Source organism: Hylaeus volcanicus, chromosome 3, assembly GCF_026283585.1.
Source record: "Hylaeus volcanicus isolate JK05 chromosome 3, UHH_iyHylVolc1.0_haploid, whole genome shotgun sequence".
NCBI classification, from domain to species: domain Eukaryota; kingdom Metazoa; phylum Arthropoda; class Insecta; order Hymenoptera; family Colletidae; genus Hylaeus; species Hylaeus volcanicus.
In genome coordinates, this window is record NC_071978.1 from 3,313,022 (window position 1) to 3,326,574 (window position 13,553).

Sequence of the window (13,553 nt, forward strand, 5' to 3'; positions counted from 1 at the left end):
TTATGATCTGCTGTCGAGGATAATATAGTTCCTGCAACGTCGAACGTCGAAAGTTCCAGAACGTCCTGTGCATGGTGAGGCGAATCTGTAATTGTACTTACGAAAATAATTGGTACGAGCAACGCAGTATTATATATCGAGGCGGATTTGGATCACTTGCGCGATACGGGTGAATTTTATTGGGATTTAATGGTGATTATCCGATGCACTTTGAGCTATGTAAATTAACGGCGACTCGAAGGAAAGCGGTACAGCTTGTAAAAGATGGTGTAGTAGTCCAGAGGGTAGTCGTCAAATCTGAAACAAATAAGAATGCAAGAATTAATAGCAGAAAATGTAGTAGATAGGATGCAGGATATCTTCGGATGCTGTTCGTTTCAATTCTTTCCGCCAAATGCTCTGTGATCTTATTCCATGCCAGAATCGATATGGTGGTCTCTCTCGTAATTCGTCCATTCTGTTGAATATCTGATGGTTAACCTACAAGTTTGGCTGTTGGCAACCTCTTCCAGTGAACAGATTAAACTGACCTTTAGTCGGTGTACTCGGTTACCAGCTTTTACAACGACTGGTAAACTGCTGAGAAGATCAATACCGTGAAGCTTTCCTCTGTGCCAACCGGGGATACTGTGAGTTTCTGTAAAATCGATGCGTCACACCGTCCAAGACCAAGGTAGGAAACTATATCAGACGATATTCATATTCTCATTGATTTATTTTATTAGAAAAATTCACTTCTTACGGAAATGTACTTCTCAAATAAAATCGTACAACTAAATTTTCAATCTTCGAGTCTTTGATAATCCTGCACAAAATTTCCTCCCGTTACCCGCTGCAAATCGAGCTCGCGATTATTAACGGTTGAAACAACTGAAAACTGCATACCGAGGATCGGTGCTTAAAAGTAGCGAACTGTGTTCGTCGATTTGGCAGAAAGTAGAAATCTTGCTAAGCTCCGAAAACTCCCCGAAAAGGTCTGCGTTTCGGCGCAAAGTGTTGGGGGAGTGGTTGAGCAGTTTGCAGATCCAGCCACGGGAACGTAAACCTACGGCAATTAAGGATTTCAGCGAGTTACAAATGTTGCTCTCGTAGTTCCGAAGTTAGTTACGTCCTGCTTTTGCCAGAATGCCTCTCAGCTACTTGCACGTGTTATCCGGTTGAATGTTACGTCGACTGGCACAAGCGTCTGTATGACCCTGTCGGGGCACAGTTTAACGGTTGTCTTTCGGGGCATATGAAACGCTAAAAGTCGCAACACTAACTCTGCCTGGTGTAGCAAGTAGTTCAACGCTATATCGTGGCTATGATCGTATTTATCGAATTTATTATAAATCGCAACTCTTCGATGTGACGCTCAGTTCTCTTTCTACTCTGCTTTCTAACGTTCTGACTCTGATATCTAACTCCTTGACCATGCCAATCTCTGACTGCTGCACGAATCCGAGTCTCTAAATCAAACACTTTTTTCTAGCACCCTGCGATAATGTTCAATCCGCTAACGCGTTTCGCGCCGATTGAAAGTTCCGACCTAACCGACGGGACGTCAATTTCAAGCACGATTTGACGAGTCCGCGCTTAGGATGTCGACGGACTCTAAATCAATTTCCCGCATGAGCGAACGGTCTCCCAAAGTTCAAAGCTAAATTACTCCATCCGTGTCGTTGAGCCTACGAATTGCACCGATAAACGCGTCCGTTGATTCGATCGATCCTCTGTTTGTAAATACAGCGGGATTCCTCGGCCCGTCGCGGAACGTATCCCGCTCGTTGTATCGCGGAACTGAAGGGATAAACCCTTCCATTAACCCCGAACCCGTTTGTCGTCTGATGTAATCCCACCAGGCTGCTGCAGGCAATTTTTAACGCGTTTCTAGGTCGTGCAGTCTTCTACTCCAGTAACGGCAATCGACGTAAATGGAGGCCAGGAAAACTGATGCTCGGATTGAAATTGCTTCTCGGGGAGTTGCCAGGCTCCAAACATTACGCAAGCTCGTTTCTTTACCGATCTGGCTAAGAAGAAATGTCTACCGATGAGTAATTATGTAGACAGTAGATGGGCTGTTTGTTCAACTTCGTTCGACCACGATAGCAACGATCGAGACGTGAAGCGAGAGGTACCCTTCGAGCTGGTTTCTTTTTTTATTAGATATGAAAAGTGAACGATGTTTCCACTGTATGTTAGTAAAGTCTTCTTCAGGTAAACAAATTTAATTTCTGCTTGCTACTCGATCCGAGCCACCCCCTTAATTAACAGTACGATATTCTGTTTGCAAAATGCGCCGAAGAACAACGGTGTCCCATTATTGGCTATGTCAATTAAGTTGATCGGAACCGCGGACTGTTTCGCGGAGAATAAGCGAATGAGCATCACAGGCACGCACCTGAGTGCTTCGATTCGAAATTGAATCGAGCTGCATTGTTCCTCGCGCCTCGTTTGCCAGCAAATCTACAATTTCCGAGAATCCGCAACGTGACCAGACTGCGCCTAGGCATTGATAGTTGCCTTTCGATTAAGGGCGTTGCCTTCGCGATTTACAAACTGAAAAGCGAACGTCGAAAAAGGTTAAGTGTATCACGTTCGCGTCGTTCTTTAAAGGAAACTGAAAATTGCTGACTCTAGCAAAATAGGAAGAAAATCGTAGAATAAACTCCTACAAGTTCATCGCCATTTCTAAAGCAGTCTCTACTCTTCTGCAAGGTGGACAAGACTAGATCAAATTGCGTGACTGGAGTTGTATTACGACGTACCCGTTAGTAAACTATTGCCAAGGAAACTATTATCGTGGATGCGCGCCACCCGGACGGATGCAAACGGATGGACGGAAGCGTCGCGTCGCGGGAACGTAATTTGAGGATTACGCCTGCTCGTATATTATCGCAGGAACAATGGCCAAGTGACGCCGCCGTCGTACAATCACGCACGTAATCCGCAAGGATCTTCTGATATTCTCCGTTCCACGCTCGAACGGTCCGTGTCCTTGCACCCCAAATACAACCACGGGCAAACGAGTTGCTTCCTTGAAGCTTCTGATGTAACGCGCCACGATCCAGGTGGATTAACTTCTCTAACTTTGGACTCCAAATTGTTTGCAGCGTCGAGATACTTTCAGATCATAATTGACTCCACTTCTACGAAAAAGATCTTGAAGCTTTTAGGAATTTCCTTGCCCTACAATGAAAATTTGAGAAGAATATATTAATTCTCGCAGTTTCCTGAAAATGGTGACACCTCCTCTTTCTATCCTGCCCTCCTCGCACGCAGCTATAGAATTAGCCGAAAGCTTCGTTAAATTCCAGGAAATTACAATGAACGAAATTTCTTGGAAACGACACAATCGCAATAATCCTCGAATCCTGGAATCCTGGAAGGTACCACCGCTTCTGGTTCAGGTTCTCCTGATACATAATCTACGTTCTCTCCAGAAACATGATCCTACAGTCTTCGAAAACGTCCTGGTATGCGATCGATTACACACACCCTTCCTGTAACGATGAAAACTTCATCTACGGGAAATAGAACTGTTAACGCGTAGAATTGCGACGCTACGGGTAACGTTCATTCGACTGTTTGCGTCATGGCGCACATAAACGTTCGGGAAAGTTCCGTGGAGCGTTTCATAAAAAGAGGAAATAAGCATCGCGAACTGCCGTTACACCGTTCCAATTACGCGCGGATAACTTCTCTGGAAGACATGAAAAAAACTTGCGCCCGAAACTTTACGGTTACGTCGCGTCCACGAACGCAGTTTTTCACGCCGCGAGCATCGCTCTAAATTTTCAGCTGGAAGTTATGCGCCCCTGAGGCGGACAGGTAGCAATTGCTGGGAATCAAAGTTCGTTCCGTAAGTTTTCGTCGGTAGCCGACGATTGTAACCCGAGCAGCCTCGAACCGCGTAATTGTCATTTATTTTGCTACCCTGCTCGACAATGCGCACAATTTGTCTGATAAATCTGCGGTTTGCAAGGCAAAATCGTATTCAGCGAGTTCCGGAAATACTGTTGACATCAAATTTATGTTTTCAATGTAAAAGTAGCAACTTGTTCCGCTTCAAATAGACTGGTATCAATTGAAAGCTCCGTTAATGCGATCTATGTTTTCACAGATAAGGGCTATATAAGACGGATTTATCAGACTGTGTACGATGAATATTAAACGCACGTATGGGTCATATCACTTGGATGTTTCTTAGTCGTGATTATGGGGTACCCCGAGGCGATTCGAAAGGAGCGGGTCAGAGCAGAAATGAGAAAGGATTTCCAACTAGGGATCAAGGGGTTATCGAGGAATCGAATTTCAGGCGGCACGAGTAACCACCGGATCGTTTGGAAACGGTTTCTGCAAGTCCTAATCCAATGGTCCAGGCACACGAACGGAGCATTCGGCAGCGATCGAAGCGCAGATGGAAATTCTGTTCGATTGACGGAAATAAATTTTTATCGAAACTGTGTCTTGTTAGTCGCTGGTTCGTTCGCCAAAGATTTACGTTCCCAATTACGATAAAACCGTCTACTTAAGCGTTTCGATTAAACTTCCCTTGCTTTCTATCAGAACAACCATCCAGGTCGATGTTTCGCAAAGTTGAAGTACGTCGAGGAAAGTCTCATCCTTCGGACGATATTTTTATATTTATCTCAAGGTATGAAATTATTGCAGCTTCCCAAAAACGACGGGACGCTTCTTTGCTGGCATTAAGCCCAGCGCGAAAATGGCTTTCTTTTCCCGAGCTACCGCTCTTGTTTGCTAATTAAATAAAAGGGTCGTCGCAAAAATGCCACCCCTCATTTATTCCTCGGAAATTCGCACGAAGACGGAGCTTCGCAAAGGATACGGCTTGGAACCCGTAGTGTTACAGACCTTTCCTTCCGTACAACTTATTCCTCCTCCCCACGGTCAACCTTCGGCTCTTTTCAGGACCTTCGAATCTCCTGTTCGAAAAATTCACGAAGTTAGGTACGAAGTTTATTTCAGGAGAAACGAGAATAGTCATTTTTCAATTTTCTCTCAACCTTAATTGATATTTCCTAATCGATAGAAATTGGATTTTTCATCTGAACAACATCCTCGATAAAATTTCTTGGTCCTCGAAGCGGTAAGAGACGCTGAAGCACTGACTCCCATTTTTTATCGTCGCTACAGAGCTGTAATCAGGGCCAAGCTTGCCGCGCACGGACCATTACTTCTTCACCTTTTTTTCGCTGCGTGTCGCCTTCAGCTTTGTGGGGATTGCGAACCAAGCACCCCTGACCTTTCGCGGAAAACACGAACTTCCCCACGTAGTTAGTTTGGTTCGCGGCCTTTCCGACAAAGCGACTGGCTTTCGACTCCAAGCTAAATGGAGCCCTTGAGCCGTGACGGACTCAATGCCTCCCAAAATGGTGTCCATCCGAGCATAGAAAGCGCAAGCAAAGTGCACTCCTACCTGCATGTTTCGTGCAGCCTAACGAGGAAGAAGACATTGCTGCGTTGGGCGAATCGAGTGAGCCACTTTCTCGCGAGCTGGATTTCAAGAATCAATGAGATAAACAGTAGAAATTTGTACTGTACAACAACAAAATTATTTAGAGATTCAATTTGCAAACGTGAAATTAGAAACTCCTCCAAATCACAGAAACGTTTCGACCAAGGAAATTTGAATAAAAGTCTAATCAGATGTAAAGAAAGATACCTTTAACCAAAATATAGCGAATAATACGTGGTCTCCACTGATTATTATGCAGCGACGTTGCAATAAACTCGTATAGCAGTGGCGTGACTGCGTCGAATATGTGCTTGTCCAAAAACCAATTGCACCGTCGTGTCGTCTTTATGCGCGCGTTATTAATACGCCTGCAAGTTTATTTGCATAGAGAGAAAGATTCAACCTTCTCTTTTGTGATCTGAAAAAGAGCTCGATTCTTATCGTGGCTGTTGGGGCAAATTCGTGCTACTCAGACACAAAGAGGGATGAGCGTTCAGACTACCGTGCATTCAAATTGCTCGAGGTACGTGTACAACAATTACTGTACGGAAAACGGTACGGTTCTACGGCGACGCTTTTCGAGTGCAAGCACGCGGAAGGTATTCTTCTCATTTGCGTGTCCATTGTCGCGTCCTAGTCACTAATTTCGAGAGCTTCCTGTAACCAAGCGGTACAGCAGCGAATCGATACCGTCACCTTTGTATATGTTAAATAATTGCAAACTGCTAGATTGCCTTGCACCTGTAAAAGTAAAATTTATTCGAAACGTACAGAAAATCATTATTTCCGCAGTCATATTTGAAACGGCATAGTTTGTCACGCCATTAGTTGTCAAAGGGTTAAAGATTCATAGCGGACGTAGGAAACGAATCGTTTGAGCGACCACAAGAAGGAAGAACTTGGGCACAGGCAATGTTTACACGGAGTTTCCATACTAGACGCGGCTTTATCGGAATTTCTGCTGGTCAAATATTGACCTGAAAGAACGCCGAAACTATTGCATCCGTCAGATTGAACGTAAGTGTAGAGTAGTCGTGTTTACGAAGCCAATAACGATTTATCGAACGAACTTAATAAACTTATATCGCGGCAAGACTGGGAGGTATTTAACTCAAGAGCACGATTGGCCCAGTTGTTTGCTCTCGTGATAAATCTACCTCAAATAAATACGATAGGTGCATTTTCGAGAACACCCGTCACCATTTGTCGCGAAATGGCCAGTTTGAAGCTACGGGTCCATTCCTTTATAGGGGCGGAACGTGCTTTGCCATTCGTCCCGTGAAATCGAGATTTTATCTTGCCTATCGACTTTAAATTCCGTGAATTGACACATATCCCGTTCCCTGCGCTTTTTTTTCAGGATTAAGCTCCGCTAGCAGGATCGCTTCGTACGTTTCCCGAAACTCTGCTCGTCCGAATCGATACCGATAAACGTGATTGAATTTCCTTCGCTACGAGTATAGGAATAAAAGCCGATCAGAACGTTTCTGACACGATGGTAACACTGATTTTCGAATTTCAAGCGTTGGAATATTCAACAGACGTACAATTTCATTCGCGCGACACAGACGGTTTCGAACCGAATACTTTTTATACAAAAAATTCCCTTGCTTTTATTTTACATTCGTTCGTCACTTTCGAGTCCTGTCAACTTAACTCTATCCAAGTTCAAACTTGCACGAGAAACCTGTTCGACGTAGAATAAATATTCTAGCGTCGAGTCTACATTTCCCTCCTCCAACTTGCTCCACGCTTGTCTCGCGATGTACACCGTTCAGTTATTTGTAGTGAATTATTCAGCGCCCTTGAACTTAATATAACGACACACCCAAACAGCATAAATTCAAACTACTCGGTGTAAAGTTTCAGAAAGCGACGAAAGACGGTACCGCTGGCGGCAGGCGCGATCTTAGCAATTCCACCGACGTCTAAGACGCGCCACAATCGGAACCCCCCTTGTATCTCTCTAGGCTGGTAGTATTTCCGAGGAAAACCGACTTGGCAGCCGGGTAATGCGAGGCATCTTTCACCGTAAAGTGGTGCCGCGTTGCGTGCTACTCGCCCGGGACAAATATTCCTGCAGAATAAGGCTGAGCTCCGATTCCGCGCGGAGTGCCGCTATTTGTGTTGGCTTGCTCGCGATCGCTTCGTGTGTTCATATCTTCGCGGCTACCTCTTCGTTTCCACACGCCCTTTCTATCGAGGTCGTTCAGACGAACGCCACGCGATAGTTTTTGGATAGAATCGCTTTCCTATCACCCATTCAACCCCTAATCGTGACTCTTGCAACGTCGTTGAGTATCAGGAAGTTTGGAAGTAGTTCGCAGTGAGAAACAAGCACGTTTCTTCGCGTAAACGAGACGAACAAGATTACTTACGAAAATACCATCCTCCCCGCGATCAGTAATCTTGCGCCGAGAGGTTCAGTTTGCTGGGATTGCAGAAACGTGGCACAGTTTTCGACGCGATAGAACTTCGATTACATACGAGACCACCATACCACGTACAGCTTGAAATAACCACGTCCATCCTGCATGAATATTTTCACCTCTAGAAGAGAGAGTTCGACCGCAACGGAGCCAATGATGCTGATGTAAATCCAGCCTGTAATTTCCACCACTCCGCGATATCGTACGCGATCCCGATGGCGCTCAGAGAGGGCGTAGCGAGTACATTTTTAAGTGCTGCAGAGATATAATTATCGAATTCGTGCGACGAATTCGCGACCGCTACGACCTGATAACTCCCTACTGTGCGCATGCATAGCTTGACAAACCTCGGCTATTCTCTTTGCGACGTCGCAGTCTATAGTTACGAACCATGCCGTGGCTCGATAAATAATAGACTCGGGAACCGTTCGAGGGTCGATAGCTGCAACTGTTGCTCGTGCAACGACAGCAATGAAGCAATCATCTCATGTGCAATTTCTTGCTGCGCCGCCGTTAGCGTTTAACGTGTAAAGATACGAAGAACGCGAAGGATCGTTATCGAGGGTCCTATTAGTTGACGAATATAAAAGAAAAAGTAAGCGGAGAAGAGAAAGATAATGAAATAAATGAATACATTGGGTTAGTTGGACTCCACGGGAGTCGTTGCTGGAGTATTCACAAACCATCCGAGAGTGGTAAACGACTCAGTCGACGAAGCATTTAGGAACACAAAATCCCCGGGAGTACGATAAACTACGTTACAGTGGGTGGCACGAGAACTCGTAAAACTAACTCGACGTCGCGTTGTAGCTGTAGGCGAGTGAAAAGTGAAAGCTCAGCGAAAGCTCGTCGTCTAGGAACCATGACGTAGGCAGCATCGGGTATTCCATCCGGAATATCGCGTCGCATCGAAGTAGCGAGCTCGATACGCCGATAATATCGACGCTCAGCGTATCGAATGCAACCAGATTGGACGAAAGCCGTACGACGAGAACGATGACGAATGGCTTCCGCCAAACATTTAATTGGCCCGCTCGCAATCACGTCTCCGATAACTCAAAAATCAGCGCAATAAAAATCGACACATCCTTTCCGTGCCTCGACAGCTCGACGTTTCGAGCAGCCACGGGGTCCAGCGTGCGAATATCGCGTTGCCTTTTGACAAAAATGAAAAAACGCGTCACGAGGAACGATATTGGCGTTGAATCACATACCCGTCAAAGGCTTTCCAGGGATTTCGCTATAATTGATATATGCAGCGGTCCGCAAAGAATTAAGCAGAGTTTAACTCATCGTTTTGCTGTTCTCCAAGCGATCTAGGAAACGTAGAATAGTGAAGAGAGAATTGATTTTAATATCATTTTTCGCTTCCCAGGTAAACGACGCTGCCCGTCGCGTTTTCATCATCTTGTTCTTTCTCGTGGAAATTGCAAGGACTCAGCTTCTGAAGTTTATAACCCTACAAGAATGACGAGCAAAAGGAGAGACGACGTACGTATATTAAAGCGTATCGGCGTGTACGCGATACGAGTGAAGTGAGACTTGTTTGAACAGAACTCGAAGCCCGTAATAAAGTACGTATCCCATGGCAGAAGCGACGAATACTGTTCTGTTTACAGACCAATCTGCGAAACCATCGTCGGTTCCACGTTTTCCCGGTCATGTAAAACATTGCGCTACATCGATCCCATCCGAGCACTTTCGCGAGCTTTCCCACGAGGCTGTCGGACTTAAACATGGAAAGAACGCTGTTGTTCGCGGAGACAATAAAACAAATACCAATGGACCTATCCCTCGTATTGTTACGTCCAAACGTCTACTCGAATGGAAACATGGTAAAAAATCGTACAATTGAACTAACCTGTTCAATTACTAAGAAAAGTAATGCGATACTCTCTCGTTTATAAAGAAGAAAAGCGTCGTTATCGGCAGTATTCTTTCCCCTGAAGCAGGGAAGAATTGAATTGTATAAAAACAAGAAGAAACAAGAGAGCCTGTTATTTTACCTAAACTGAGCGATGGCGCTTCGGGGATTGAAAATCGAATCGCGAGACGCTTCGTACGTAGTGCGTGATTCGCCTCTCAATAATTTTCCAATTTCGCCTCTGAATGGAGGGTGAAACGTTAAAGGTTTCAATTCTTACCCATGGAGAACGGAGAATAAAATCACCAGTGAACTCACTTATCTTACAGATTGAACGGTGTTCTACACGGAACGCGTCTATTTTTTAAAACAGAACGCTCTTTTTTACTGCAGTGCGTTGGAATACATCTCATTACAACTTCGGAGATAATCACTCGATCTTCATTCGTATCGCCTCTACACGACCAACCATAATCCTCGGTTGATTTCATTTTACATTTGTCATTCTATAAAACAACGGTGGACCGTATTAGTGTTACTAGTGATCGTAGAAATCTCGTTTCGTCTCGTCTCGTGCGCATCACTACGTGTTACGTACAACTTTCTAAAAATGATTAAATCTTGATGAAACTGAACGCGCACTGCAGCTCCGTAAAAGCGTGCACGATAAATTGTATTCCATACGAGCTTCACTTTTCGTGTCCATCAAAACATGGAAATATTATATGTACGTAAGCTACTTGTACGGATTTCAGATTAATAAGTTTGCATGATATTAGTCTTTGAAATTTTATGCGATGTATGGTTTTATTCCCGAAACACTTTTACGTGTTTTTCAATGCCGGGATCAAATAACGCGTATCTACGAGAGGAGTGGAGAAATACATACAATAAATTATGCATCGAATAAGCCACGCGACACAACGCAATTTTCTCTCAAATTTGCAAAGTGCATCCTCCAATGCAAAATTTATATTCCAATAACAGATAACGAATACAGCTTAATTCTAATTTTATTAACAGAAATTTGACCTACCTTTGTTCCTTGGCTCTAATATATAACGTTGAAGTGCGAACAGTACCTACCTGAAACTGTAAACGGCATGGAAATGTTCTATATTTAGTTACAATATGGAGCACGATATTATTAAACTCGCGTGAATTTAATTGTTTATACAATTGTTAGCCAGGAACGTACCTGCTCCGAGGAGTGCGATCTAATAAAGTCGGTTACGGACAATTATAGCGATGGCCACCGTATTTACTTGACAATGCGAGGTATTTTCACTGTTATTATTTGATGTGCGACGACAAACATAATATAATTAGAGAAGTTACATCCGTGCGTATACTTCATTAATTACATACACCCACGCCCACGTATACAGTGATCTCAAACCGTTTTTTCCTGTATACTTAGGTACAAAGCTCTCCCATAAGATCGTTAGGAAGATTGCCCTGTATTATATCATACAGCAAACCCTAAAATCCTAAAATAAAATAATTTTCGGGCAAACAATCAGAGCAAACTTCTCGCTTTGATCTCACTTTCCGTCACACTTGAGGATCGTCTAATCGAACGGAAGCACACCTGCGCACTCGATTATTCTTCTCGAATCTCGTGTTGGCAGGTTTATCGTGATGCCGAGCTGGCACCGGTGTGTCGGACACGAGGTCAGATTGTCGCGAAAGCGATTCGAACTGGCTCGGTTCGCTTGTTACGTACACCCTGATGTTTATATACGCGACAACGTGTTCTGCGAATGTGCACGAGATCGTTTATCGGCCAGGATTTATAGCGAAATCTTAAACTGTGCCGTCACGGATTTAACGATCTAATCGGATCGGGGGTGATGCTTCGTCGATAAGACTTTCCTAGTAAATGAAACAATTGCCACCATTTTATTCCGCTTATAGATCGTTGCCTCGCGTCTGGGTTGAAACAAATGAATTCTAACTAAACACAAGGTTTGGCTCCGATTTCCGCCTAAGACTCGAAGAAGAATCTTCTTAAATATCACCGATCGTCGATGCTCAAAAAACTTATCAATAAAAAATAAAGGACACTTTAATTGAGCAAAAGTATTCGCGACATTTTTACGGTAACACAACAATGCAGACAATTGGGCCAAGAAGCGGTACAGCGTCGTTTCGCGGTTCCACGACGAGTGCTCGAAGAACAAGACACCTCGCTGCTCGCAGAATTACCCTGTTACGTGTGCAAGCTCGCCGAGACGGGAGTACTCATTCTTCTTTGAAGAAATAGCGAACTTTCCCGAACGCCTCCAAGTCTGTCCCCACCTCTGGCTGCTCTCGCAGCTACCACCAAAGAGAGTTGAGCAAAGTTGGAGCATCCCTTCGCCTGTTCCACCCCCCCGCCCTCCTCTTCATCCCCCGCGTTTGTACGTACAGGATATAGTTGTCTCTATGAAGAGCTTTACCGTTAGTACGCACCCGACTCTCATCGTGGATTAAGATCCCCGAATTTCGCACGCGTTCAAGATATACGACCCGAAGCTACTCGGGTCGCTGCATTCAACATATACATACAGTTTCCCCTTTGCCTATTACTGCGAAGCGTCTGGAAAATTAGGATACGATTAAAACATCCACGAAATTTCGTTGGAAAACGTACTAGGAGGGTAGTCGACATTTAAATTAAGACAAAGAATTCGAGGAATGAGGGAACTGGAAATTAATGCCCAAAGGAAGGAGTATGGGAATGGCCAATATTCGTTGGCGAACGTGCGATTTTTCGCGACATTAAAACGAGCAGGGTTTCGTCTAAATCTTGAGAGTGACTCTAACGGAAACGAAAGTGTCCGGACAATGACGCCACCCTTTCCAGACAAACCGAGGCGTTACCTTTAATCGAGTACAGAAGACAACACCGTACGAAGACAAAAGTGGACCACCCCGTGTATTCAGGAGAAACCAAGTTCGTGGGGTTGAACGTTCTTTGTAGAGGCAGTCACGGGGTCGTAGCACTTTATTGCAGTAGTGTTTCAATTTAGCACCCGTTAAAAGAGTTTCGGTGCTTTTATCGCGAAAGTTCCGCGCGGCCAGGTAGAAAATAAGGCAAGAAAGCACGGTCGGGTCGAGTAGAACGAGGTTAGAGGACAGGCGGCGAGGCTGAACCCGGGAAAGAGGAAGAAATGGGATAACACGGTACCGTGCCGTGACGAGGCACGAAAGACGAACTGGCGCTGATTAACACCTGCCCGCGAAATTAACTTCCTATTGTACTAATTGCCTTGGGTATCTCCTCCACGGCGTGTCAGCTCGACGTTCTCGGGACTCGAACGACGTCATTTTAGACAGCATGAGCTATGAGCAGCGCGCTTCTTGCTTCATTCGTCGTCTCCAACAGATTTCATCGGATATCAGCGCTGCTGTATTGAATGAAGGGTAGCGCTATGAGTTACGACGCTACATAATTAGTCAACAGAAAAAACGTACAAGTAAAAAGTATGTATTGTAATATTTTTAAGTTGTAACTAAAGAAGACCTCGTAAAATGGACTCTTCTTCTCCCACCTGTAAATAAACTTATGATTGGCGAAGAAGAGAGGTTTCGTGGCCACGAGCCCTATCGATTAATCGTCTCTAGAGTTCCAACAAACTCGCGCCATGGGCTGGGAATAATGTTTGGGGACTTGACGTCATCCAGCCTCTGGCGAATTTCGATATTTCACCGGCCGAATTTGCGGTTGAATGAATCCGATTTAACAGGATTGCAGAGCAAGATAATGCGCCGAGGTCCCGCGATAACGTTCACCTACCGGCGTGTTAAAGCTCCGTGC